The sequence below is a fragment of the Humulus lupulus genome, chromosome 6, assembly GCF_963169125.1.
Source record: "Humulus lupulus chromosome 6, drHumLupu1.1, whole genome shotgun sequence".
NCBI classification, from domain to species: Eukaryota; Viridiplantae; Streptophyta; class Magnoliopsida; order Rosales; family Cannabaceae; genus Humulus; species Humulus lupulus.
Window position 1 is genome coordinate 75,899,461 of NC_084798.1, and position 6,055 is coordinate 75,905,515.

The 6,055-nt window shown below is 33.2% G+C and overlaps 1 non-coding gene across 1 annotated transcript; it reads left to right on the forward strand.

Annotated features, from left to right (window-relative positions):
* The first annotated feature begins 3,832 nt into the window (after window positions 1–3,832).
* On the forward strand, window positions 3,833–3,937 carry LOC133787713 (small nucleolar RNA R71). The gene has a single exon (XR_009872716.1). It is a non-coding gene; the product is annotated as a small nucleolar RNA R71 (small nucleolar RNA).
* Window positions 3,938–6,055: the final 2,118 nt, after the last annotated feature.

Sequence of the window (6,055 nt, forward strand, 5' to 3'; positions counted from 1 at the left end):
AGTAGGCAACGAAGCGGAAATAATAATCGGTAGTGTGTTGTTCTCACCCAAATATGCATACTTAAGGCGATCAGGCAATGTCTTTAACTCAAGGACTGGTGGCTTCTCAATATATGGGAGCAGTCTCTAGGCACTTGCCCCAATTCCTCATATTTCTTTTTATTAACTTTCCCCGCTGAGTTCAACCACTTAACATATTTGTTGGCTTCAGTACCATCACACTCCTCTGGACTTGCAACCAAAACTCAACTCAAGTGGATCCTCAATAGACTTGACCCCAGCTTGTTCATCCAATACACTGACACTGAAACAACTGTCACTAGCATGAGAGTTGGTTAAGGATTTAAAGACATTAAAAACTACCTCATCACCTTATACTCTAAGCATTAACTGACCCTTCTCAACATTAATCAAAGCCTAGCTCGTGGCTAAAAATAGTCTTCCCAATATAATACGCATGTCCTCATCTTCCTCCATATCTAATACAATGAAATCCGTTGGGAAGATGAATTTATCTACCTTTACTAGGACATCCTCTAGAATCCCACGTGGATGCTTGATAAACCTATTTGCTAACTGTAGTGGGGCGTGCTTCTCCTAACCCCAATCTCCGATAAACTTACAGTGGCATTAAATCGATACTGGCACCAAAATCACAAAGAGCTCTCTCACACTGAATATTTCTGATGGTGCACAGGATAGTAAAACTATCTGGATCCCTTAATTTCTGAGGGAGCTTCCTCTGTAAGATGGCGTTGCACTCCTCTGTCAAAGCCACTATCTCAAAATCCTCCATTCTCATTTTCTTGGATATTATATCCTTCATAAACCTCACATAGCTGGGCATTTTCTCCAAAGCCTCGATGAATGGTATGTTGATGTGAAGTTTCTTAAACACCTCAAGACACTTGGACAATTGCTTATCAAGATTCACTTTTCTAAACCTCTTAGGATACAGTAATTTAGGAGTAGGATCCACAATCTCAGCTTTTTTATTACCCTTTTTCTAAAGATTTTCAGTGACCCTCTTCTGCTCTGGTGTAGCTGCTTGTTGATCGTGAGTTTTCACCTTTTCCTCTGGAACTGAAATTGAAGGCCCCTCATAACTAGTCCCACTACTTAAAGTGACCGCTTGACATTGTTCTTTGGGGTTTACCTCTGTGGAACTAGGAAAATGTTGGTTTTTATTGATCAAATCAGAGATTATGCGCATTGGAACAACAATCAAATTGTTAGATTAATCCCATAAGATTTCTAGATCTACTTCTTCACATGCATATATATATTGAATCAAGGACATGAACAGAAAAATTACCTCAGGTCCTTCCTTGCTGCTATCTTTTCGTATGGCTAAATTCCTAGAGATCTCACACCAAGATCTTCCAAAATGTTCTCAGGCACACAAAGAACGAGTGTGGGCTCGCTATACAAATAATAGGCAATAACTATTTATCAGATGTTCTCAACACATGAGATCTGATAAAGTTTGGACCTAGGTTTTGTGAAGAACAATGACTTTAGTTTTTGTCACTGTTCTCTTTCTCTGAGAGAGATTCCTAGATAATTTTCTATCCCTGAAAAATTACGTTCTATGGAAAAACTGATATTCAATATTTAATAATATCAAATATATTAAAATATTTATTATTTTAAACAAATTCAAAATAAATGATCAATTATCAGATTTTTGTTTAAATTATAATATTTTAATCATATTAAAATATCTCATTATTTATTTAATATTTAAATAACTAAAATTGTGGAATCAAGAGACTGAGTAAACTCTCTTATGCGTGTAGCACAGTGTCTGTGCACTGTGCCACACGTGTATGACATGCCTGTGATGGCATGTGATTTTTCCCAATTTTTATTATTATTTAAATACCAAAAATCCCAAAAATAAATTAATTCAAAATTAATTATATTTTTGTTAAATCAAATAATTAATTAATTCTTAATTAATTAATTACACATAATTAAACAATAATTATGTTTGATACATAGAAAAATATTTTACTTATCACATAAGTCCTTTTTGCCCATTTTTTGTATTTGCCTTTGACAGTGATTGTTTGAGCCATTTCGAGGACTATGGACCTATAACATTAAGCTCCAATAAATAGAAACTAAATAATTAAACTCTTTAATTATAATAGTTAATTTATTAATTCTGATATTACTCCACTATAAATTCAGAATTGCACTCTTTATGTTATAGATATACTTTTATAGAAATCTTTTTCTTAAGTCGTCCATTGATATAACCATCTTACAATAGTTCAACCCTCTAATTAATTAGTTCATAAATTAGAATGGAAGAATTACCATTTAACCTTTCTAATTTACTTCTTATTCCTTAAGTACCATTAATTCACTAGTGAATAATTAATCTATAATCTAATTATAGATTTGAGCTCAAAATCATTCAGTTCCAGAATTAACCCTTAAGGGAACTAATATACGATCCGTTAGGAAAGATTAGATTCCGTATTGTTGATACATGTTCCCAGCCATCCATGATATTAAATCTCCAAAACAAAAGTCATTAGCCTCATTCTTTGAAGAGAACTTAACGAATGAATCAAAAGATTTAATAAACATGAACATGAGTTCATGAACACTCAAGATTTAGGTTGATGTATAAATGATCATCAGTTATGATATGAATTACAAGTCTTTATTGTTAAATGGTTTTTGAATAAAGACTCTAATTCATATCGGTCCATGTCATATATAATCATATTATATAAAGCACCTTTACCGAGATGTCTTTCCACATCAATAATCCGAATCTAGATTATTTGTATCATTATGATACTCAGTAAACCGTACTTACAACTCCAATTAAAGAATTCCATAACTTTAATTTGTTGTTGTTGACTATTTTTATTCATTCATGTGATCTTAATTCTCTCGTACTAATACAAGATCACATCATCAATAATGAATATGGAATTTTTCTGATATTTTCAAAATTATTCAAACAATAATTTAACAATCTAAATATAACAATAATAATAAACTATTGTATTTATTTATTCATTAAAAAAACAAATGTCTTTACATGCTTTTAGGACACACTCCTAACAGAAAATTCTCTTGCGGTCTACTAGAAAGTAACTTAGCCAACTGACCCATTTCTGTCTCTAAATTTATGATTGAGGACCTTGTCTCTGTCATGAATTGATTTTACTGGTCAGGTTGAGCTGTTGGTGTGTTCATTGGAGGATGTGGTTGTAGATGAGATGGGCGTGGGTTTGGATCATAGTATGGCCTAAGGTGAAGTCCATAGGTCGGTTAGTGAGGTGGGTGTTGTGCATATTGTGGTTGTAATCCTTGGTTATTTTTCCAAGGCAGGTTGGCATGATTCTTCCAAGCAGGATTATATGTATTTGAGTAATGGTTGTTGGAAGGTCTTGGAAAGTTACCAATAACATGTGCCTGTTCCAAAGGCAAATTGTTCACATCTGTTGAGCAACTAGCAGTGCTCAGGCTCTGCTCATAAGAATGAGGACCCCCACAAATCTCACAACTAATAACATTCTGTACTTGCATTGCTTGGGCGGCGAGGCTATTATGCTACAATTGCTTTGGTAGAGATGCCATTTGAGCGATCAATAAAGCAAGAAGATCGACCACAAAGACTCCTCCCACCTTCTTGTTCTCACACTCAGTGGGCCAATTGTAATTATTCATGGCCAACTCTTCCGGTAATCCATAAGCTTCATTAGTGCTTTTTCTCATAAACACTTCATCCGATGCTGCATCAATAATGGTCCTTGTATTTCCCCTCAAACCATTGTAAAACGTGTGCACCAGCAGCCACTTCTCTATACCATGATGTGGGCACTTCCTTAGCAACCATTTAAACCGTTCCCACACATCATATAAAGACTCCCCATCCAACTAATGAAAGTTATTAATCTCTCCTCTATATCGGGCTGACTTCCCAGGGGAAAAATATTTAGCAAGAAATTTCTGAGCCAAGTCTTCCCAAGTGGCGATAGAGTTGGCTTGTAATGAGTTCAACCAACCCTTAGCTATGTCTCTTAATGAAAATAGGAATAATCTTAATCTTACAGAATCGTTACTCACCCCGTTCATTGTGATGTGGAGATTCGGATCCTCATTTGGTAGTCCCTAGAATTGGACACAGTTCTGTACCATCTGAATGATCGATGGTTCTATCTCAAAATTGTTCGCCTCGACAGTAGGAGGACGAATACTTGAATGTATCCCGTAATAGTAAGGAGTACATAATTTCTCAATGGCAGGTCAGCCCCAGCTGTTGCGTTACATGTGTTACCCAGATTTGCATTGTTGTTGACACCGTTATTTGCATTCACAACCGTTCTCTCTAACCTCTTATGCTTTCTATTTCACTTACAAGTCTTCTCAATCTCAGGATCAACAGGCACTAGTGACACAATTCCTTAACGTCGCATACACAAGTTAACCCTGCAATCAAGAGGCAAGTAAGGAAATATATTAACAAAAATGTCAAGGAGAAGCCAAATTTGAACAAGAATCAATTATTTTGATATTGATCAAATAGTCCCCGGCAACAGTGCCAAAAACTTGATCGGTAAAATAACGCACACAATTATACGTGGTCGTGACAAATAATAATTTTCGTAAGAACGGGATTGTCCCACGTAGACTACTAATCAATTACCAATAATTTACTCTCGTTTTCTATTTGACGATCGAAATTAAGATTAATTAATAAGATAATAGTAAAAGCTAAAGTAAGCAAAGCAATAATAACGAGTAATTCAAGAATAAAGACCTAGGGTATTAATTTCATCAACTAATTCACTTGTCAATTTAACTATTTCAGTATAATTCAATCTTCTAATTCTATCTTAATAGCAGGTTATCAAAGGCAATCTCAATTCTTTATCAAGACAAAAAGAACTCAACCTATATCCAAATCTTCTACATATTTGTGACAAATTTCAACATATAGCAGGCATTAAACATCATAACCCTAAAAGCTACACAAATCATATAGACATTATCGTCCTATGCAATCTATGTCTCAACGGCTATAGAATTTTAACTCTCCCCTCTCGGGTCTCGAATTGAAATCATAAATCATACAATAAATGGCCAGTAAATTGTAAGCATTAAACACAAACCAGTAGAGATTAAGAATAGAAGAAGAAAAAATAAAATTAAGAATTAATTTGTTACTAATCAATATTTAGGTTTAACTAATATAATGAACCTATACAATTAAATCCAACTCAGGTAAATGGGCCTTAACGATTGGGCTTGTATGGAGGAGGGCTGGGTCAAGTATGTCGTTCCCACTACAAATGCCCCAATCTTCCATACAAGGTCCAAATGATAGGAATTTAAACCTTCGTTTTATTAATTGTTATTAATTGATTAGGCCCACTATAGTCATACAAAGCAAATGGGCCTTCACAAGTGGAATCACCCACAAGAGAGGAATTTAAACTTTACATTTTCTAATGGGCCCAAATAAATCCTATCATTTTATGAATATTTTATTTGGAAAAAACCATATGTCTAACAAACATATGGGCCACTTTATGCATCTATATATCTAACAAACATATGGGGTACTATATGCATCTAAGACCAATTGCAAAAATACCACATATAGTGCAAACAAACATGTTATAATTGGATGGGCCTAATCATGTTTATATATGAGCAATTCTATGAATTTATGCAAAAATACTACAATTTATTTCATTTGCAAAAATACCACAATTAATTATTTAGAATTTATCAAAAAATTCAAATTAATTAAAATTTTACAAAAAATAGTCAATTTAAATTAAATTTATCAATAATTAACAATAGTTAATTTAAATTTCATTTATCAACAATCAACTTCGTTTTAGGTTAATTTGAAAAAAATATTAATTTAATTTAAATAGGATTTATCAACAATTAACCAAAGTTTATTTAAATCCCATTTATTAAAAAAATATTTTATTAATTGGCTGAAAAAATGATATTTTTCAAAACTTAACCAATTTTAAATTTTAAAATCAATATCTTAACTGTTTTTCAAAAA